This window comes from Rhinolophus sinicus, chromosome 17 (genome assembly GCF_057876585.1).
Source record: "Rhinolophus sinicus isolate RSI-liver-muscle chromosome 17, RSI-T2T, whole genome shotgun sequence".
Lineage (NCBI taxonomy): Eukaryota > Metazoa > Chordata > Mammalia > Chiroptera > Rhinolophidae > Rhinolophus > Rhinolophus sinicus.
In genome coordinates, this window is record NC_142517.1 from 157594575 (window position 1) to 157618713 (window position 24139).

At 37.0% G+C, this 24139-nt stretch overlaps 1 protein-coding gene across 12 annotated transcripts in view; it reads left to right on the forward strand.

Moving 5' to 3' along the window:
• B3GALT1 (beta-1,3-galactosyltransferase 1) overlaps nucleotides 1-24139 on the forward strand; it is a 524367-nt gene that overhangs the window by 434100 nt on the left and 66128 nt on the right. Inside the window, exon 4 of one of the 12 annotated variants that reach the window (XM_074337512.2) lies at nucleotides 21841-22053. The exons of the other annotated variants lie outside the window; for them this stretch is intronic. The gene's annotated coding sequence lies outside the window, so the exon portion shown is untranslated. Of the gene's footprint in view, nucleotides 1-21840; nucleotides 22054-24139 lie in introns of those variants that run through there. 12 annotated transcript variants of the gene reach the window in all.

The following is a 24139-nucleotide window of genomic DNA, read 5'->3' on the forward strand; positions in this document are numbered from 1 at the left end:
TTAGGGGATATGGAATGAAGATCAGTTACACATTCCACTCGTAGTAGAGGTGATAATTATTATTATCATTTTTAAAATTAAAGCTTATTGGGGTGACAATTGTTAGTAAAGTTACATAGATTTCAGGTGTACAATTTTGTAATACATCTGCTATATCTCACATTGTGTGTTCACCACCCAAGAGGCGATTATTTTGATGACAGGGACACATTTATTCTCAAAGATATCACAATATAAATTAAAATGTCAGATGCTCACATTGACATCTAGAAAAACAAAGGTTTTTCCCAGTGTGTAAAGTAGATGTTTGCCTCTGACAAGTTCATAAAATGCATCTTTTTCTTGGTGTTGTCACCAGCAACTCACCCACACACCTAAAATGTCCCTACTTTTAAAATACACTTAAAGTTACCTAAAGTATATGAGAAATCTCAAGGTTTCTCAAAGTGTTTAATAGCAATTGTGGGATTCTAGCAATAACCAGGTGCCTTCGGATCCTGTTTGAGTTTACTAATGCCTTAATCACAAATCAGAATCATGTTACCTTTGCTGTAACATGTAGAAAATTATTGCTTAACAGGACCCCAGTTGTCTTAGAAAGTTAGCATGCTTCTAGAATTCCCTGGTTTTCTCACCTTTAAAAGTTTAACTAATATAAGGATTTTTCTATGAAATCTATCTTTAAAGGGCTAAGTGGCAATAGAAAAAAAATGTATTTGAAATTGCACTGGATTCGTTGGATTGTGCTAGGGTTACCTGGTGTCCATGGGCAGTCAGTCCTGCATCTCTAGGGAGCCTGGGCCAGCCCCACAGTGGCCAAGAAGCCTCTGAGCTCTGAGGCCCTGTAGCTAGAGGTTCAGCCTCACAGGTCCTGGAGAGAGCAAGATGTGGTGTGCTCCAAGAAACAAGACTGGAACCAAACCCCAGGTCTTCTAGGTGCTTTCCACTCTCCTCCAAGGCTAAGTAGGGAAGAATAGAGTCTTCCTCTGAATTTCCTAAATCTCAGTACCTACTTTTTGTTGGTTTGAATTTTCACCGTTTAAAAATTTATGTACAATAATATTCACTTTCTGGTGTATATTTTTATGTTTTAATAAATGTAGAGTAATATAACCACCACCACGATTAAGATACAGAATAGTTCCATTATCCTATGCCCCCCAAAATCCATTATGCTACCCCTGTGCAGTCAAACTGCCTCCCCATCCTTAACAAGGAACAGAACTGTTCTGTCTCTATAGTTTTGTCATTTCCAGAATATCATATGAATGTAATCATACAGTGTATAGCCTTTTGAATCTGACTTCTTTTGTTTACCATAATGCATTTGAGATTCATCAAGTGCATTATATGTTGTATATATAGATGCATGTTCTTGCATATATCAATAGTTTCTTCATGTTTATTGCTAAGTAGTATTTCATTATAATGATACACCACAGTTTGTTTATCTATTCCTCAGCTGAGGGATATTAGCTTGTTGCCAGATGGTTTTGTGTGAACATGGATTTAATTTATCTGAAATATCTGGGAGTGGGATTTCTGGGTACTATGGTAAATGTATGTTTAACTTTGGTAGAAACTACCAAACTGTTTTCCAGTACCATTTGGCATCCCCACCAGCAATGCATGAAAGTTTCAGTTGGTCTCCATCCTCTTCTGTACTTGGTATAGTCAATTGTTTCACTTGCGTGTTTGTTTTCTTAATAAGCGTATAGTAATATCTTTTTGCGGATTTAAATTGCATTTCCCTAAAGACTAAGATGGAGTATTCTTTCATATACTTATTTGCCATTTGTATGTCCTCTTTGGCAAAGTTTCATTCAAATCTTTTGTTCATTTCTTTACTGGGTTGTTGTTGCTGAGTTTTGAGAGTTCTTTAGATATCCTGGATCCAAGTTCTTTGTCAATTATGTGCCAGTGTGTGTCTGGGCTTTTCATTCTCTTAGCAATGTCTTTCTCAGGGCAAAATTTTTATCTTGATAAAGTCCAATTTACCAACTTTTTTCTTTCATGGATTCTGCTGTTGATACTAAACCTAAGAAATTTTTGCCTAACCCAAGGTCACAAAGATTTTCTTTTATGTTGCCTGCAAAATGTTTATAGTTTTTTTGTATCAGTGCCCTCTTTTAATGAGGCCATTAAGTATTCTGGGAATTCTGAGTATTGCAAATGGACATAGAAAATTTAAGATGTCAGATAAATTTTTAAAATGCACTTAGGTTTTTAGCTCCTTGAAGTTAAAGGCTACGTCTCACAGTGACCCCACTGTGCCTCACCCTCGCCCCATACTTGTCAGCACTTAGGTGTTCAATAAACACTTATTAAGAATTGATAAATCCTCTCAGAGAACTGAACTTATTATTTCAGCATTATATAGTACAAGGATAGGCTTGGCAGTCAGCTCTGCATTCAAATTGCAGCTCTATGTCTCCTGGCTCCATGACCTTGGGCAGGCATTACTTAAGTTCTTTGGACAGTGTTTCCTGTCTTTAAAATATGGACTAATAATGCTTTCTGAGAATTTTGTGAGGATTAAGTGTGGTAATGTAAGAAAGGGTCTTTGTATTGCCTGACAGATATTGGGAGCTCTGTGAACAGTTATTTTCTTATCTTTTTCCTTTTCCATCCTATCCTAAATGTGAGGTCTGACAATTAGGTTTGAGAACTTGCCACCGTGCGCTTACATAAGCAGCACTGTTACCACCAGCTCGGTAAGGTTTCATAACTTTGGTATATCAGTGTCTCACCGCTGTGTTCATGTCAACATGTGGTGATGTCTTGCTGAGTTGCATTCATTATTTCTGTTGCATGTTTTTGTGTGCCATTGCGAGAATGTCTGAACTTGAATTAGAGCAAAGAACAAACATTCAATTTCTTGTTAAACTTGGCAAGAGTGGAAGTGAAACCAGGGACATGTTAGTCCAAGTTTATGGGGGTAATACCATGGAGAAAACGGCAGTGTACAAATGGATTAAACTTTTTTCTGAGGGGAGAGAATGCTCACTGAAGAAGAGAGGCCAGGGTGGCCAGTAACAAGCAGAGCTGATGAAAACATTGCAAAAATTCATTGAATTGTACGTCAAAGTTGTCGTCTGACTGAGAAGCATAGCAGACCAAGTAAACATTGATAGAAAAACAGTTAGGAAAATCTTAACTGAAAATCCTGGCATGAGAAAGGTGTGTGCAAAAATGGTCCCGAAGGAGCTCTTGCATCACGACAATGCACCAGCTCACACAGCACTGTCTGTGAGGGAGTTTTCAGCCAGTAAACAAATAACTTTGTTGAACTACCCTCTCTACTCACTTGATTTGGCCCTCAAAGTTTTCTTTCTTTACCTGAAGAGCAAGGAAATATTGAGAGGAAGACATTTTGATGATATTCAGGACATCAAGGGTAATACAATGACAGCTCTGATGGTCATTCCAGAAAAAAAATTCCAAAATTGCTTTGAAGGGTGGACTCGGTGCTGGCGTCGGTGCATAGCTTCCCATGGGGACCACTTCAAAGGTGACCATAGTGATATTCAGCAATGAGGTATGTAGCACTTTTTCTAGGTTGAGTTTGCAAACTTAATTGACAGCCCTCATATGTATGTGTTTCACACTCATTTAGTTCTGGTTCTGAATAAATTGAAACCTCTCTCTTACTGTGAATCAACTGATAGTCCATATCAGTCTTTTGAATATGTTCTTTCACGTATGCCTGAATTTTTAGCAAACATGGCTAAAGGGTTCCACATGGCCATTTTCAACAGGTTCTCTTCTTAGAACTGCTCTTCTACTGTACACAAGTAAAGGGAATGGGAAGAGGGACTGATGGGTAGGCACAGGGAAAACCCTTGAGTGTAGCATTCGTGGCAGGGTTCCCTCTTCCACGTACTGCAATTTGGCAAGGCATTCTTAATCAGACCTGGTAATTGATAAGCTAAATAATAATTAAATAAAAACTGGAAAAGAATAGTTCTGCTCATGATTTGCTTACCAGATCATTACCCATAACTTACCAAATGTAAGTTATGCTTCATGAAATCACTATCTCAAATTTTTACTGAAGTAAGAAGATTTTTCTATTTAAAATAGCTCATTAATGACTGGCTGGGCAAAGCAAAATGGCTGGCAGAGTTTCTATTGCCCAACGTTAGGTTGGTAAACTGGTTGATCATGTTGTTTAATTGACGAGCTACAGTGTAAACCCCCAAATTAGTTTAGAAGCACAGGTTAATGTACTATCATAGGTGCTCTTAATATTGGTTATTTTGAGAAATGACCTAAGAAGAAAATCATGATTATATTTTTTCTAATAATAGTGCTATGAACTAAGCATTTGCTCAATGCCAGGCAGTGTCATTGAGGCTTTTTGTACATTATCTAATTTAATTCTCATAACAACCCTGTGAAGTGGGCGTTTTGATTCTCCTTATTTTATGAACAAGAAGCTTCAGGTTTAGGTTAAATGTTTGTCCCCAGGTTGTACTGCTTATAAGTGACAAACTCAGAATTTGAATTCAAGTCTGTGTAACTGGAAAGCTTATTTGACTGCTATACATTATCACCTTGACTTGCATGGTTTACAACATGCATTCTTAGTTTGGGAGGCCCAGTGAATCACTAATGTTCCTACTTTTAGATATGCAGCACAGTGCTTTTTGATTAGGTGCATATGTATTTCAGTTCACAATTACAGGATTAAAAGTCACTCTAGTTTTATGTTTCCGTATTAATCTTTTAAAAATTTTAGCACTTTCATATGCAGAACATACAAAGTATATTACTCTCTTCAAGCTCATCTAAACATGTGCAGTGACACTGATTAAACTTTATTGATAACTGTCAAGAAGTAATTATCATTTAGTAAGGCTGTCTAAATGTTTTAAATTTCCTAAATGCAGAATTTTCCTAGCAAAAAGAAAAAAGAAACATTCCCTTAACCCCTTAGGCGGGGAACATCTGGGAGCCTCTACCATCACTCTTATCAAAAATGTCTATCAGCTTCTTAGGGGAAGGACAGTATGCTATTGACCGTGGCACAGTGCATTACTTTGAAGAGATAAATGTTTATTGGGTTCATGAATGAATGAATGAATGAATAAGTGGGCCTGTCAGCAAATTACAGCTCAATAAATGTTTTTAGGATGGAAGAATTAATCTATTTACAAATTTTAGCTCATAAAGCAAAAGCTTTGCCCACTTAGAATGAATTTTAGAACTAGGTAATTTAGAAGCAATTTTTGATACTATACATATTATATTTGAAAGTATAAACACAACTATATATATTGTGTATATGTATGTACACATATATAGATTTTTAAAATTTTATTAAGTTTATTGGGGTGACGTTGGTTAATAAAATTATATAGGTTTCAAGTGTACAATTCTAGAATACATCATTTGTATATTGCATTGTGTGTTCACCATCCAAAGTCAAATCTTCTGTCACCATATATTTCACTCCATTTACTCTTTTCTGTCTCACCTACCCTTCTTTTCCTCTGGTAACTACCATAGTGTTATCTGGGTCTATACATTTTTGTTTGTTCGTCTTGTTTGTTTGTTGCTTTCAGTTTTATATCCCACATATGAATGAAATCATACGTGTGTTTTTTTTTACTTTTCCCATCTGATTTATTTTGCTTAGCTTGGTATTCTCATGATCTATCCATGTTGTCACAAATGGCACTATTTTTTCTTTTCTTATGGCTGGGTAGTATTCCATTGTATATATGTACCCCATCTTCTTTATCCAGTCATCTATCGAAGGGCACTTTGGATGTTTTTATGTCTTGGCCACTGTGAATAATACTGCAATGAACATGTAGGTACCTATATCTTTACAAATAAATGTTTCCAAATTTTTCGGGTAGATACCCAGAACAGGGATTGCTGGGTCATATGGTAACTCTATTCTCCATTTTTTGAGGAACCTCCATACTGTTTTCCATAGTGGCCGTATCAATTTACATTCCCACCAGCAGTGTATAGGGTTCCTTTGTCTCCACAACCTTTCCAACATTTGTTATTACATGTCTTGTTGATGATAGCCATTCTAACAGGTGTGAGGTTATATTCCAATGTGGCTTTTATTTGCATTTCCCTAATAGCTAGTGAAGTTGAGCGTCTTTTCATATACCTGTTGGCCATTTGTATATCTTCTTGGGAGAAATATCTGTTCAGGTCTTCTGTCCATTTTTTAATTGGATTGTTTGTATTTTTTTGTTGTTGAGTTGTATGAGTTCTTTATATATTTTGTATGTTAACCCTTATCTGAGATGTTGTTTGCAAATATCTTCTCCCATTCAGTTGGTTGCCTCTTTGTTTTGTTGATGATTTCTTTTGCTGTGCAGAAGCTTTTTGGTTTGATATAGTCCCATTTATTTTTTCTTTTGCTTCCCTTGCCTTTGATGTCAAATTCATAAAATCCTCTCTAAGACCAAGGTCCATAAGTTTATCACTCATGTTTTCTTCTATGTGTTTTATTGTTTCAGGTCATATATTTAGGTCTTTGATCCATTTTGAGTTAATACTTGTGTATGGTTACAAATAGGAGTCTAGTTTCATTCTTTTGTAAGTGGCTCTCCAATTTTCTAGCACCATTTATTGAAGAGTCTTTCTTTTCACCATTGTATGTTTTTAGCTCCTTTCTTGAAAATTATTTGCCCATATATGTAGTGTAGGTTTATTTCTGGGCTCTCAGTTGTGTTCAATTGGTCTGTGCGTCTGTGTTTCTACCAATACCATGCTGTTTTGATAATTGTCATTTTGTAGTATAATTTGAAGCCAGGGAGTGAGATACTTCTGGCTTTGTTCTTTTTTGTCTCAGGATTACTTGGGCTATTCAGGGTCTTTTGTGGTTTCGTACAAATCTGATGATTTTTTGTTCTATTTAGTTTTAAAATGCCATTGGGATTTTGATTGAAATTGCATTAAATCCATATACTGCTTTGGGTAAGTGGCCATTTGAACTATGTTGATTCTTCCAATCCATGAACATGGAATATTTTTTATTTCTTTTGTCTTCTTCAATTTCTTTTAATAATGTCTTATAGTTTTCAGTGTATAACTCCTTCACATCCTTTTTGTATTCCTAGGTATTTTATTCTTTTTGTTGCAATTGCAAAAGAAATGTTTTTTTTTCTTTTTTTCCCTGAAATTTTATTGTTAGTATATAGGAAAATAGTGGATTTTTTACATTGATTTTGTATTCTGCAACTTACTGTATTTGTTTATTGTTTCTGATAGTTTTTTGGTGGAGTCTTTAGGGTTTTATATATAAAGAATCATGTCATCTGCAAAAAGTGACAATTTTACTTCTTCATTCCCAGTTTGGATACCTTTTATTTTTTTCTCTTGCCTGATTGTTCTGACTAGGACTTTTAGTACTATGCTGAAAAGCAGTGATGAGAGTGGGCCTCCTTGTCTTTTTCTTGATCTTAGAGGAAAATTTTTCAGTTTTTTATCACTGAGTATGATATTAGCTGAGGATTTATCATATGTGGCCTTTATTATGTTGAAGTACTTTCCTTGTATACCCATTTTATTGAGTGTTTTAATTATAAATGGATGTTGTAGATTGTCAAAAGCTTTTTTGCAACTATTGGTATGATTGTATAATTTTTATCCTTTATTTTGTTACTGTGATGTATCACATTGACCGATTTGCATATGTTGAACCATCCATGTGCCCCTGGAATAAACCCCACTTGATTGCAATGTATTATCTTTCTAATATATTGTTGTATTAGATTTGCTAGTATTTTGTTTAGGATTTTTATCTCTGTATTCATGAAATACATATATATGAAAACATTAATGTCAAGTTTACTTTACCCTAATTTACTATACAATTTCATGATGTCAAATTTATAGCTCATGGATATGTCTTCATTACTAGTACCTTTAAGTGGTTTATTAAAAGCTAGACCACTTCTACAAAGAACTGCATAAAAGATGCATGAAATAATAGAAGTCACAAGCAGCAGACAAAATTGAGGTTTGGGGCCTTAGATAGGCCTATGATAAGTACAAAATAGAAGGAGGAGGAAATTAACTGCAGAAGAACAAGGCATGGCCTGTATGGTAGTGATCAGACCCTTCAATCCACACAACTTTCTCCAAGCTAAATTTATAAAATTCAGTGAGCACATAATTCTAGGCTCCTATTGCAGATTTCTCACTCCACATAGGCTGCTTCAATGTTTCTGGAAAGAATTCCAAAGGCAATGGGGAGCCATATCCAGTCACATGTATTTTGATCTCTAATCTCTCTTCTGCTTATTTTAAGCTGGTTACTAGGTAAAACAATTTGGGGGGCAAACATAACCTAGTCCAAGTGGTCATTCATTTGCTAATCTACTCATCTGGAGGAGCCTTAATCTTCTCACCTAAAAGAAATCAGCCCTGAGCCTGGATTTATTGGTAATAAGCTAATTGAAAGGTTAAACTGATAACTAGCTCTACTGAGTACTCAATTTAAAGATTCATACTTCAGATATTCCCATTGAAATGGCATCCCATTTTTAAAGTATTTAAAACACTGTTATTTATGCCTAAACTTACAGGACCTTTTTTTATAACCTAATATTCACTTGTTTATTTGTTGAGACATCGTGTGGCTGTTAAGTAGGTGATAATGCAATCACTTAGAAAATAATTTCTATTTACTTCAAGAATACCATGTTATAATAAACCAACTATATGACCCAGTTCAAAATCTATAATAATCATTATTTGAATATTTACTGTTAGTCAACATTAGAATAAATATGGATTAAAGGGCAAAAATCCCCTACCTTTCTTATAACTTTACCTGGAAACCACCTATAGCTCATGTCAAAATGAGACTATTACCAAAAAGATATAAGATTGAAGAGCCTTTTTTTTTCACTGTTGTCATTTTAATAGTTCTATCTTTCCATATGAACCTGGAGAAACCACTATCCTTTGGATCTTTGATTCTGTAGCTTCCCTTTGTTTTGTGGGATTTTTTTTCTCTTTTTTTTAATTTTATTTTTTAAATTGTGTCAGGTGTACCTGTTTTTATTCTTAAAACTTGAGCATAAATTAATGAACTAGGGGGTTTTAATTATATTAATAAACTTATTTTAAAAATCAAACTCACTAATAATCAAAGGAATGCAAATTAAGATAGCAATAGGATATTATCATTTGCAAAAAGCTTTTCTCAGCACAAGCATTAATTTTTAAATGATAATGTTTAAAGTAGTTAAATATACACATTTTGAAATTAGTTAAATTATAGTACATACAAATAATGGCATATATTTTTTTAATCCAGTAAAAGGTATGTTTACAAAAATAATGAAATGCTCATGATCTGTTATATAAGCATATGAACTATAAAGAGTATAAGTGTAATTCCAATTTATTTTTTAAAACTATACACAGAGAAAAAGGACAGGATGGAGGGATAGAGGGACAGAGACAGAGAGAAAGAGAGAGATTGCATGTGGAAATCAGATTCTAAGGCAAACCACCCCAAATAGTAATGGTGTTTATCCCTAAGCTATGGAAGTTAGTCTTTTCTTTCTTACTCTTTTCTATAATTTCCAGATTTTCAACAATAGACTTGTACTACATTATAATTAGAGAATAATTATTTGTAAGTAGTTCATAAAACCATCCATGGGAATTATCATGGTGTAGAAGAAAAAGCCCCCACTTTAGAAGTAGAAGACCCTTGTCCACATCCCAGTTCTGTGACTGAGTTTCTTGAACATGGAAACATTTCTTTATCTTACTAAACCTGTCTCCTCTAAAGTATGAATGACAGAACACAAGGTTTTTCTGAGCAGTAAATTAGAGAACACAGGTAATGAGCTAGGTGGAGTGCTGACACACTGTAGGCACTCAACAAGCTTAGCTGGAATTGGAGTCAGAGCCTGAATTAACCAACAGTATGGCAGGCCAAGAACTCTACCCTCATGGCTTCTCTGTATCTGACATACTTCTTCTTTTTTAAGTATTTTTTAATTAAAATATAGCATATAATATGTTATTAATTTCAGAGGTACACTATTGTTACTCCACATTTATATACCCAAAGAAGTGCTCAGCATGATAACCCCAGTAACCATGTGACACCGTACCATGTTGTCACAATATTATTGACTATATTCCCCATGTTGTACATTACATCCCCATGATTTATTTTATACTTGGAAATTTGGACCTCTTATTTCTTTTTGCCTTTTCTCCCCCACTTTTTAAATTTTTCAATTACAGTTGGCATTCAATATTTCATATGAATTTCAGATATACCTCATAGTGGTTAGACATTTGCATAATTTAAGAAGTGATCCCCCTGACTAGTCTAATACCCACCTGGCACTATACGTAGTTATTACCATATCATTGACTATATTCCCTATGCTTTATTTTACATCCCCGTGACTATTCTGTAGCTACCAATTTGTACTTCTTAATCCTTTCCCTTTTTCATTCACCTTCCCATCTGGCAATCATCAAAATATTCTCTGTATTTATGATTTTGTTTCTGTTTTGTTTATTCATGTATTTTGCTCTTTATATTTCACATATAAGTGAAATCACATTGCATCTGTCTTTCTCTGTCTTACATACTCCACTAAGCACAATACCCTCCAGGTCCATCTATGCAGCTGCAGATGGCAACTACCCATTCCTTTCCATGGCTAAGTAATACTCCATTGTATATATGTACCACCTCCTCTTTATCCATTCATCCATCTATGGACACCCAGGCTGCCTCCACATCTTGGCCATTATAAATAATGCTGCAATGAATATGGATGCACAGCTCCCCTTGAAGTAGTGGTTTGGATTTCTCCAGTTAAATACTCAGAAGTGGGATTACTGGTTCCCTCTTGATCTGTTGTTGTAGCCTTTGTTTTAAAGTTTATTTTGTCTGGTATAAATGTTGCTACCCAAGCTTCCCCCCCCCCCTCATTTTCATGAAATAACTTTTTTCATACCTTTATTTCAGTCTGTATGTGACTTTCAACCTGAAGTCTTTTGTAGGTAGCAGTCTTTTGTAAAGGTTTTCTTTTCTTACCCGTTCAGCCACCCTGTGTTTTTGATCGGAATATTTAATTCATTTACATTGAAAGTAAGTGTTGATAGATATGTACTTATTGCCACTTTATTATTCATATGTTTTTCTTTCCATCTTAAAGAAGTCCCTCTAACTATTCCTTGTAATATTGGTTTGGTGATGACGAACTCCTTTAGCTTTTTCTTGTCTGGGAAGCTCTTTATCTGCCCTTCAATTCTAAATGACAGCCTTGCTGGGTAGAGTAATCTTGGTTGTAAGCCCCTGCTTTTCATCATATTGAGTATTTTTTGCCAATCCTTTCTGGCCTGCAAAGTTTCTGTTGAGAATTTAGCTGACAGTCTTATGGGAGGTCTCTTATAAGTTACTATTTGCCTTTCTCTTGCTGTTTTTAGGATTCTCTCTTTGTCTTTAACCTTTGCGATTTTATATAAAATGTATCTAGGTGTGGGCCTGTTTGGGTTCATACTTGTGGGACTCTTTGCACTTCCTGGACTTGTATTTCTATTTCCTTCACCAGCTTAGGGAAGTTTTCAGTTATTATTTCTTCAAATAGATTCTCAATCTTTTGCTTTCTTTCTTCTCCTTCTGGTACCCCTATGATGTGAATGTTGTTACGCTTGATATTGTACCAGAGGTCTCTTAAACTATCCTCACTTTTTTGGATTCTTTTTTCTTTTGTGCTGTTCCAATTTGGTGTTTTCTGCTACTTTGTCTTCCAAATGCTAATTTTATCCTCTGCTTCATTTAATCTGCTATTAATTTCTTGTAGCACACTCTCATTTTAGTTATTTTATTCTTCTATTCTGACTGGTTCTTTTTTATGGTTTCTATGTCTGTGTGTGTATGTGTGTGTGTGTGTGTGTGTGTGTGTGTGTGTGTGTGTGTGCTTCTTATGTGATTGTTGATATTCTCACTAAGTTCTTTAAGCATGATTATAACCAATATTTTGAACTCTGTCTCTGGTAGGTTGCTTGCCTCCATTTCATTTAATTCTTTTTCTATAGTTTTCTCCTATTCTTTCATTTGGAATGTATTTCTTTGTTTCCTCATTTTGGCTCCCTCTTTGTGTTTGCTTCTATGTATTAGATAAATCAGCTATGTCTCCCAGTCTTGGCCAGTGACCTTATATAATAGGTGCCCTGTGGAGCACTGGCTCAGTCTCCCTGGTCACCTGCTCTGTGTGTTCCAGGACTGTCCCTTGTGTGGGTTGTGTGTGCCCTCCTGTTATAGTTGAGCCTTGAGTGCTATTGGCATGTCAGTGGGTGGGGTTGACCCTCAGGCTAACTAGCTGTGGGGTTTAGCCATTTCCACAGCTTATGGGCTGCTGTGCAGGGGTCTTACCCCATTAAGTGAGATTCACCCCAGCTAGCTATGGTGACTGTTGAGACTGCCCTTTGTGTGTGCCACTTGTGGGGCTAATTGGGCAGTGCTCTGCTGTGGTCTGAAACCAACTGCCAAGTATGTTGGTTCTGGGGCCTCTTGGGAAGGGCTCTGGTGCAGGCCCCGGTCACCCACAGCCTGAGGCCTACCTGGTAGGAGCTACAAAGCAATCCACATTTGTTTGCTGCCTGCGCTAACCCTGGAGGCATGTGGGAGATGCCACACTGTGAACCGAGGACGTCTACCTCCAGTACTGGGACTGGGGTAGCTATGCAAAAAGCCAGGATATCTTGAGGCCTGCAACCACTTGCTGGATCCATTAAGGTTATCCACTGATAAAGCCGTGTGCGGTACACAAGATGGATGAGGCAGAGTCTCAGGGAATCACTAGAATGGAAAGAGTTGTGGTCACAAGTTTAATGTAGATTCTGATTTGGTACCAGTGCTGAGCCTGGAGCTATTCAGCAAAAGTCTGAGAGCACACCGAGGCCAGTTGCCACCCACCTGGGGCCTGCAGACTCTAATAGTTTTCCAGGAAAGAGTGATATGTGGGTGGGGCTGGCTGTGCATGAGAAAGTGCCTCTGGCTTTGAAGGAGTTGGGTGGGGCAAGGTCCCAGTGGAGCTCACCAGACCAATTCAGATTCAAAGTTGGCCATGTGGGAGAAAGCTCAGCACAGAAAAGATGGCACCCCCCCCCTCTTAGTTGCATGGGCACCAATAGGGAAAATGGCAACCGTCCTCCATCCCTTGTCCAGGAGCCACACACCTCAGTCTGCTCCTAGTATATCTCTGATGACCCCTGAGTCATCATCCCTCTCTCAGAGCCCAGGGTGAGTGTCTGCAAGTGAGTGAATCTGTGAACAGGCCCTTTAAGAGGATGTCTGGTTTTCCAACAGCCTGTGTTCCACCCAGATGCTCAGAATCCTCACTGTTTTTTGCAGCCAGATGTTGTGGGGGCTCCTCTTCCCAGCACCAGTACTCCAGGCTGGGGAGCCTGATGTGAAGTTGGGGTCTCTTGCTCCTCCAGGGGAACCTCCACAGCTGACATATCCTTGATTCTCAACTGCCACATGGAGATTTGGGGCCAATCCATTTCATGTCTCCACCTCTACTACCAGTCTCAACATGGCTTATTTATATCCTTAGTTATGAAACTTCTGTTTATCTAGTCTTCAGATGGTTGTCCAGGTCGACTGTTCTATAACTTTTTTATAATTTTAACGTGTTCATGGAAGGAAGCAGGCACAGTGTTTATCTACTCCACCATTTTGCATCTCTCTTCCCCTCTGACATACTTCTAGATAAACATGAATTTATTTTCATCTGCTTCCTGCCTTGATTTTCCAGTCTGTGAAATGGGAACATTATATAACTTCAATTTCTGTGTTTTAAACATCTGTGGAAGTATAGTGACAAATATGATTTAGAACATAAGAGAAGTTGAAAGGATACTTAGAAAACCTTTCTGAATTCCTTTTACAGCTGTTCCCCTTGAGTTTAGTGTTATTTGTCTTTCTGTCTTTGAAAAAAATTCAATTCAAAATCCTGTCTTTTGGTTTCAGTTTTCACATATGTATGTTACTTCTCTGTGTATGCATTGATTAAAGGTTTTTTGTTTAGTTTGTTTTTAGTTTGTGTTGTTCTTTAAGGTGAAGTAATGATATACAAATATAGAGTAAAAGTAGATCAGAGTAACTTCCAAATGACTATTGGAGAGAAGAGTGAGAGAAAATTAAAATCACATTTACATTTTCTGAGTATCAGGCATACACCAGATTTAACTTGGAACTATAAATATACAGTCCCACTGTTTAATAGAGTTTAGAGAAAACAATTTATAATGGAGTTCTTGTACTGATAAAAATGTAAAATGCATAAGTAAACAATCCACACCTATAATATGGACATGACACTTGATAACGTTTATCAATAGACCAACTACAAAGGAACATTATGAATTATCATATCTACCAACTAAATGATTTTCTTTAAAAAAAAAATCCTATGACTTTGTTATAGCATTCCTCTAAAGAAGGACATTTACAATCCCCTGAAAACAATTAAATGTCATAATTTCTCAACTACATTGTGATATTTTTTTGATGTCTCTACAGTTTACTGTCATTAATTACCATGTACATTTTATAGCACTGAGTAGATGTATTCCAGTGTGTTTGTTTATATGCCACAACAATAGTTATCAACCACAAGTGATTATGCCCTCAGAGGACACTTGGCAATGTCTGGAGAAATATTTTGTTTGTTATAATTGTCTAGGGATCATGATACTACTGGTTCTAATGGGTAGAGGCCAGAGATGTTGCTAAATGTCCCACAATGCACAAGCTATCCCCCACAACAAAAAATTATCTAGCCAAAATCATCAATAGTTCCGAGGTTGAAAAACACTTGCTTAGAACAAGAATGAATTTAGGGATGATATGTGACATATCCATTTATTTAATCCACATGTAATGAATTCCAATGCAAGGTTGACAAATAGTTAGACATTTGGTAAATGAACATTTGCAGTTGAATAATAAAATAGTAAACAGGTTTTTCTCTTTAACTCTGAATCTTTTCAATATTTTATCACTTTATCTTTCTGTGTTCTACTTTGCTTCTCTCTACTGTCTTCTCCGTATTTCATTTTCTCCTTTTCCCTTGCCTCCATCTCCCTTTCATCAACTCCTCTGTGTCCATTTTCTTTTGTTTCCCTACAATCCACTCTACACTTTTCCTTTCCTATATTTTTCACCTTCCCATCCTTTTGTGTTATTTTTTCTATGTGATTGAAGTGTTTGAACATTCTTCTCTACCAATGCGTAAGCTGTGTAGAAACATGGAACTAGGTTTTATTTGTATGGATGCAACGAGAAGAGACTATATGACTCTTCGGTTAGAATGTAAAATAGAGATCCAACAACTATTTCAGTGTTCTCTCCTTATGTTAAGAGTTTGAGAAAATTTTGGGTTTACAAGTAACTTATGTCCTTTCAATAGCAGAACCTTTTAGACCACCTTTTCACAAGAAAAAGAGAACTTACAAAGTAGTATCAACCTGTACAAATTGGTGTGGGTGGCAAATCCTTTAGCATGATATTCTCTAGGGATAAAAATGTTAAAGGAAGCCATTTTCTCTAACTTACCCCATTCTGCTGCATTGAGGCGTAGGCCCAGTCAGAGCAAGTCTCTAGTACCTCCTTGGAAAGTTAGGGTACATGGGCCGATTATTACAACCATCATCTGTTTATCCTGATGAGACACTTATCAATTAACCATGACATCAAATGTAAAAACTGGGCACACAGAATTGGGAGGAGGCTAAATCTATGCTTGTGTATTATCACCTGAAAGTCCAGAAAAGTATTAAATGGGCTTTACCAAGCTGAAACGCATTCACTTTTTTCATCCATTTTTCATTCACTTTTCATTCACTTTTTTCATCCATTCATTGAACATTACATATGCCAGACATAAGTGAAGTGTTTGGATAGCATGCCCAGGTTATTTTTTCTCTCTCCACACATTTTTTCAGGCTTTTTAAATAAGCCATGTAGCAGAAGAAAGACATTTGGAGCCACTTAGAATTGCTTGCCATGTGTAGATAATCTAAATTTAATGATCTGCATGATGAGAAGGGAATGGCAGACTCATCAGGAAAGTAGTGGAAATGTTTCAAGCTGGTAAATATTTTAAGAACAACAGATTTCTTTAAGTTACCTGCTATGATAGGCACATTTTCTTTTTGTGCAGAAAGGGCTCTGATTTGCATAAAATATATCCACAGTGATTTCCTGTTTTTCAAGTGCAGTTAGCCCTGATCAATAAACATTTTTTTTCCATTGTTTGGTATTTATTTATCATAGCTAGTACCCTGAGAATGACTGTTAAAATATAAGCCTCTTAGTATGTTTATTCTGAGGGCCTATTAGTACCTCTCACTCATTCGTATGTTCTAGTCATTTCATGTGTGCAGTAGTTCTGTTATTCAGTGCGGAGCAGGCAGGGCCAAACCTAACATCTATTTATGAAAACAACCATCAGAAAAGCAGTAAGAACTGGAGCATCACATATTGTATTGTTTTCATAGTGCCACTCAAACCCATAATTGTTATTAATTTCAGAGTAATCACTGGAGGATAAGAGTTACACCCATCTGTTCAGAGAATTGTGGAAAACTATTAAAAGATTTACCACATATGTAGTCCCTTCCACTTGGTATCAGATATCCTAAAAACGTTAAACATTTTAAAACTAAATCAAAATGTCAATGTGAAAATTATGAAAATTATTTCATTGTTAATTGCCAAGGTCTATCTCACTGCATTAGTCAAAAAAATCTCAGTCAAGTTTTAAAGAGGTTCAAGAAAATATAATACAAGAATTTGTTTTTTATCTTTGTTATTACAGCTCCACCATATTCGAGACAGTGGTTCAAAAGAGTTGATCAAGATTTATAAGCAGTTTTGGCAAAAACAGACTTTCCATAACTAAGATTTTTTTTTTTAATTTTCTTTTGTCTTAAGTAAATTGACCCTCTTCACCCATTTCTCCCACCCTTCATGCCCCACCTCTGGCAGCCACAGATCTATTCTCTGATCTATGAACTTGTTTTTTTGTTTTGTTTTTAGCTTTTTGTCTTTTTTCAAATTCTATATATAAGATAGATCTAACGGTATTTGTCTTTCTCTATCTGAGTTATTTCACTTGCATAATGCTTTCAAGGTCCATCCATGTTGTCACTAATGGCAAGATTTTGTTCTTTTTTATGAATGAGCAGAATTCCTTGGTATATGAGGAATGATCAAACAATATGGTGAATGTTTAAATTAAAAAAATCTATTACAGTAAAAGACACATTGCCATTAATCCCCCTCAAAATGCTCACCCTCACTTCGAACTCACTTATCCCATCATTCTTGCCACTTTCTGAAGCAGCTCTGGAAGTCCTCTTTCATGAGTGTCTTTAGTTGCACTGTCGTGGCTGCCTCGATGTCCTGAATCAATTCAAAACATTTACCTTTCATGGTGATTTTGACTTTGGGAAGAGCCAGAAGTTTCACGGTGCCAGATCTGGTGAATAAGATTAATGAGGAAACACGGTAATGTTTTTATTTGACAGAAATTTCTGTACCAGGAGTGATGTGTGACATGGAACGTTGTCATGATAGAGGATGAAGTGAAGACACTCATGAAGGAGGACTTCCAGAACTGTTTTAAAAAGTGGGAAGAACAATGGGATAAGTGTGTTTGAAGCAACGGGGATTAACGGCAATATGTCTTTTACTGTAATAATTTTTTTTAATTTAAACTTTCACTGTATCTTTTAATCAGACTTCATATATACCAAATCTTCTCTATCCATTCATTCATCAATGGACACTTAGGTTTTCCCACATCTTGGCTGTTGTAAATAATGCTGCAGTGAACATGGGGGTGCATATATCTTTCCGAATAGTGTTACTGTTTTCTTCAGACAAATACCCAGAAGTGAAATTGCTAGATCACATGGTAGTTCTATGTTTAATCTTTTGAGGAACTTTCATACTATTTTCCAAAGTGGCTGCACCAATTTATAATCCCACCATAATGCACGAGGGTTCCCTTTTCTGCACATCCTTGCCAACACATTATTTCTTGTCTTTTTTGATAATATCCATTCCAACAGGTGCTAGGTGATATTTCACTGTGGCTTTAATTTACATTCCCCTAATGATTAATGATGCTGAGCATCTTTTCATGTACATGTTGACCATCTGTATGTCTCCTAAGAGTATCTTTAATAGCAAATACTTACGGATGATATTGAATTGCACACAGTGTTTTAGATCAGAGTCTCCAAGCTGGTGTGCTGAGATATTGCACTCTGAGCCCTAGGAACGGTTCATGGGCTCCACTCTTCTCCAGGCTTGATCAGCTTTGACCGTTGACTCCAGTGTGCTATTCTAATATAATTTCCTGTGTGTTCATTGGTATAGACCAGGTTGAGAGCACTGTTATCAGCAATCAACTTCAGTAATCATGCTCTAAGAAAGGCATGTTGTACTCTTCAAGGTCCAATAAAATTGTAAGAACTCACTAACAAAGAGAAGGCAATTATTATGATGCCATCTCTACACTGCTGTCCATTGCCAGGCACTTTCAAATAGGCAGTCAATTTCAACAATGGAACTCTGTTCATAAAGCTTCTAGGGACTCTTTCACATCTTTTTGTTAATACATCTTGACAGACTCTTAGAGATGCATACTCTGTTGATAAAGCCTTACTTGTTAACAGGATTGCTATGTTTAGGAAGCACAATTTTCCCCTGGAATATTTTTCCTGACACTACCAAAATGCCACTTTTCTGAAATCAGAGAAAGGATCTATGCTGAAGTTTCAGTGATAGACTTAAACTTGATGTCAACTCTGCAGGTGTTACTATACCTGACAGGCACTCTGAGTGAGTGGAGAAGGTGTCACTTTATGATCATGGACAGAATACGCTGAAAGGGATCAGAGTTACCTGCAAAAGCACAGCTGTGTTCTTGTATGTATATCACAGGGCTGAAGACCATGGAAGACATTTCTTTCAAATAAGAGAATTTCAAAGTTGAAGCTCTCTAACAGGCTATATAGGCTATTCATTTCTTTCAGTAACACCAGGAATGAACCAATAGATGGGGATGGCATGTGATAGAGGGAAACATTTTGCAGCTCTTGAGTAAACAGTACTTTGGTTTTCTAGAAGTTAAATATGAAAAATGACCACATGACTCTGTTATCTTTTGCGTTTATTTTTCAAGCCATGTCAGAAAAGAATCAATCGTATGCTGTTAAAAGCACATGTAGGTATGAACTACTGATACATGCTAAAACTTGGACAAACCTCAAAAACATTTGCTAAGTGAAAGAAGCCAGACACAGATGGTCATTTATTGTGTCATTCCATTTATATATAATTTCTAGAATAGGAAAATCCATAGAAACAGAAAGTCAATTAGTGGTTTCCAAGGACTGAAGGGAGGTAAAAATGGAGAATGACTACTTAATGGGTATAGGATTTACATTTGGGTTGATGAAAATATTTGGGAAGTCAATAGAATTGGTGGCAAACAATATTGGGAATGTACTAAATGCCACTGAATTGTTCACTTCAAAATGGTTAATTTTTTCTTGTGTGAATTTCATTTCAATTTTAAAAATTAAAATTTAGAACACACACAGGGAATAAAAGAATGGTCCATGGTTGACTTCTCGCAGTCTGGACACCTGGGCTGTGGAGGGATGTTTGTTGGCTGCCCATGCTCTTGCCTGTGACTGTGATAGGGGGAGCCAGAGGTTAGAGACCAGAAGCTATGAAAGCTACAGAATGCCAAAAGCTAAAACTAGAATAAAAATCTCGAACTAGGTCCAGGATGTAGGGCGTGGGTGGAGTATATGAACTCAAATTTTAGGCTTGAGCAGGAAGCTAAAAACCTGAGAGAGCAACAGCAGAGCAGACAAATGAAAGTGGTTGGGGGAAATTTTGAAAAGAAATGGTGATGCCCCTGGTGATTTTACTTAACATCCCTGCATGGGTTTGGGTAGATGGGCAGGGATTGTTTAAAGGGCTAAAGAGGATAGATGGGGAACTCGGACCCAGCCAACAGGCCAGGAGGCAAGACATGGCATCTTCTAAGTGTACATCAAGAAATGTCAGCATCTGTCTGATAAGATAGGGCACAGCTCTTGACATTCTAGGCAAATAGTTCACCTGTTTTCATAATATGAATCCCATCTTATAAATATCCTTTCTAAAGAAAATCAACTCTAGACTTTTAAATACAACAACACAATGAAGGGATATGCTCATGCAAATGAATGTGGTATGTTATCTCAATTATTCCATAAATAAAATAGGTAATGATATACCCTTCCCAACTCTTGGAGGGCGAATTGTTTTAACAGAGCATGTACTTTAAAATTCTCAATAGAAAAACATGCAAGTATTTTTCTAAATATAATTTCTAAAAACCTGGAATTGTTTGTGAAACCTGAAAAATGGGAGTAGAATGATATTATCTATCAAAGCCCTTTTGAAAGCTATGTTTATAGTCATGAATTTATCTTAGTAAAGAATAAAGAGAATAATAAGAATATACTAAAGAAATAAACATTTTAGATTAAATACTAGACACAGTTTCTGACTGTATGATTCACTTGATTATTGGAGAGTTCTCTCAATTGTGTGGGCACAGAGTCTGGTGGGATGTTTAATTTATGGTGGTTTGGCAGAGAACAAGAAAGCAGGCTGTCTGCTGCAGTTCTGCACTCGTGAGGAATAAGGCAGACAATTTTAAATTTACTACTTCTTCCTTCCGTTATGGACCCGATCTCATTCCAAACAAGCAAAGTTTGAAAGACAAGGAAAAGCGATTAAAAAGAATAAAGAAGTTACAAAAATGTAATATTTTTCAATGAGGTTTAATCATTGAACTCAATAGGAGTACACAGAGGAAAAATATGCCAAATGTGTGTGGCCTACGAGAGGACATTTTTCTATTTATTAATATCTTCGTGTCAACTACAACTGATAATTGTGAGGGAGAAGATAGAGGATATTTTTCTATTTATCTTTGTGTCAGCTACAACTGATGATTGTGAGGAAGGAGATGGCAAAGTCTGAGGGTCCGTGCAATTATTTTTTTCCTTGAGCCAAGTGAGGTGCAAGGTCCATTACATTCCCTCCCTACCTTCATCTGAAAACTGACTTTGAGCCACTATGTGATGCTTCTACCAGCAGAATGCAAGTTATTTTTCTGGAATCAGAAAGAAAAAAACAGCAGTTATTTTCCACACATTTTCTTCTAGTGAAGCTAGTTGGGAATTTATTTTCTTATCCCCAACAGAGCTGATGCCTTTAAGAGCAAATAATAAGGAAGGATAAGCTGTCTACTTAGCATGGGGTGGAGGAGAGGGCGAAGAAACTCTATGATCCTGTCCATATGGCTCCCCAGCCACTCTGGGGAGGCAAGGAATAGAAGTCAAAGAGACAATGTGCCCTTCTAGCTAATCTTAGTTTCAAATGCCAACTCCTGCAGTCAGGTGAAATGGAAGTCAACAAAGTTGCTGTGGTCATTAACTTCCTGTTTCTCGAGGACAACACCCATCTCATTAGATTTAAAAGCAGTTTTCCCAAGCCCGTAATCTCCGGCATGAGCCAGGGCCGATGACTGCATAGAGCAGAAATAAGCATGACCATTTGCAATGGCAGTGGTGAGAGGGCCGGTCTGGGGAAGAACCAACGATAGTAGCTGTGAATGTGTATGAAATAGATTGCATGAGGAATTTGAAGCTGAGAGTACTGGGAGAATGCTAAGCCACGTTATCTAATGTGTTTCTCAAATTCTGAACCGTTGCTCCTCAATTCTGTTCCCCAAGCTGTCCCTGGAGTGCCGAATTCCAGCAAGCCAGCTAGAATGCATCAAGGACATGAGGCCAAGTAAGCTGAATACACAGTGGCCCATCACTGGGCTCACAGATTTGTGGCCAGCCACAAAGAGACACGTGTGCCTTTGAGGAGTCCTGTGGGCACACTCGGCTGCAGAAAATGTTCACAACCTACTGTTTTTGTAGAGATCTGAAGCCATATTAGGTTTTTTTGGGGGGGTTTTTTGTTTGTTTGTTTGTTTTTGGTTTTTGGGTTTTTTTTATGACAATATAAACATTCATGGCGTTAAAAAAAAAGGATGGAGATGCCCAGGTGCCCTCTTTCATTGACGGTGCATTGCTAATCCAGTCTATGTTTAGAGAGTATTCTGGCACTGCGAGAGCTGAATAAATTGATCATGGCTTTTGAGCTGGTTTCCCCACCTTGGGGAATTATCTGAAGAAAATAGCATTTAAGCCTACTTGTATAAAGATGTTTACAGCCACCTTATTTGTACTGGCACATAACTGGTGATAACCCAAATGCCCAACAATTAGGGCGTGATTAAACAAACTTTGGAACTTCAATATGGTGATAAAGTCTGTGGCAATGAAAATGAATACCTGGACTATGTAAATACTGAGGAAGCCTATGTAAAGCAATGATACGTTAAAGGACAACACAATATTCCAAGCACAATATGATAAAATGTTAGTAAGACAATGTGAAGACCACATCTGAAGAATGATAAGAACAGAAAGAGACCACCCTCTTCTTTATATAATTAGTGCCGGAGTGAATCAGAACTTTGTATTTTTATGGCAGTAGTTTAAGTCTGGTTGCTTTTAACATAAAACTATGAAGCTGTTTTAAAGATAGTGTTTATTACTGTGTAAAGTAATTGAAACCAAGAGCATTGAAACCATCCATATACATTAGTCTGCCCACTCATGTGGGCAGATTCACACCACAAGGTCAACATAAATGGGTGGTCCTGGAGAAGTCAATGCATTAAAACAATATGGAAGTTACCTTATCGAAAAGTAAGTGCTAACTTTGCTTTCAGTAATGGTCACCATTTGAATCAGGATATAAGTCAAAGTCAAGGATTCCATAGCTGAATAATCAAACAAAAGGAGAACCAGAGCCAGAAGAGCAGAGCTAAGTTAGAAGCATAGGTGAGGGATATGTGGGAAGAAGGTCAGGATCATCGGCCATAGGCATGTAGAACAGAGCAGAGGGAGGACAGCCAGACACAGACTGGAACAGAGAATTGTCTGAGAAGCGAATCCCCAAAAGTCCTTGGTACCAAGTATTAATCATCTCAGAGACGGCTTTTACTCTCCTTAGTCCTTGTCAGATTTCAAAGGATAATGACACAGGAACACCTTGGACAGGACCCAGCTTGGGTTTTTTAAAGAGTTCACGTACCATTCCAATCAGGTTGTGTTGCAGTGAAGAAGTCATGTAAATTCCGAGTTTCAAATAAACAGTATAATTTTCAGTGATGGACAACACAATGCACTAATCTAAGTCTTATTATTAGAAATATGTCATTTCCTATTTCTGGAATAAATCAAATAGTTAATTAGAACACAATGAGTAAAATCCTTGAATGTTATGCTTTGCTGAGCATTTAAAAGGAGTGCTTGGGTATAGAATTGATGTAGATGATGTTGGATCTGCTGGCAGTTTCTGGGTGTCGGCCAGGATTGTGTCTCATGAGACCAAAGAATGGAAACACAGACCCAGGAGAGGCAGAGTTTTAAAAAGAGGATAGTTTATTGAAAGCAATGGGTCAGAGCTCCCAAGCGGGAGGGGGTCCCGAATGGGGGTGCCTAGTGACAGAGGCAAAAAGTTTTATACAGTCCCTTGCCTGTTTGGGGAAGGGGGCTGGAGACTTCTAATGGAATTCATCTGTCAGATTTGTCCTGTCTGCACATCCTGAAGGGATTAATGGAATAACCCATTCCTATCTATCAGATCTGCTCCTTTATCCAGCCAAAAGGGATTTGAGATAATTTATTAACCTCAAGGCGTGTTCACATATCTTTGTCCTGGAATGAAGGAGATATTCCAGGACCTGAAGTTTCAGGATATGGCTGTTTTTTTGTGTATTCCACCAGGGACCTTCTGTCTACGTAGCAACATACTAACTAACCTGTCTCAGAATTATTTGTGTAAAGATTTCTTTATGAATGTAGTGGCCAAACCGCAGATTCCTTCTGGTTACTGGGTCCTTGTTTAGAGAGTGGCATCTGTTTTCACTCTGCTCAGTGTCCGTGAGGTCAAATGAGAAGTCAAAAGCCC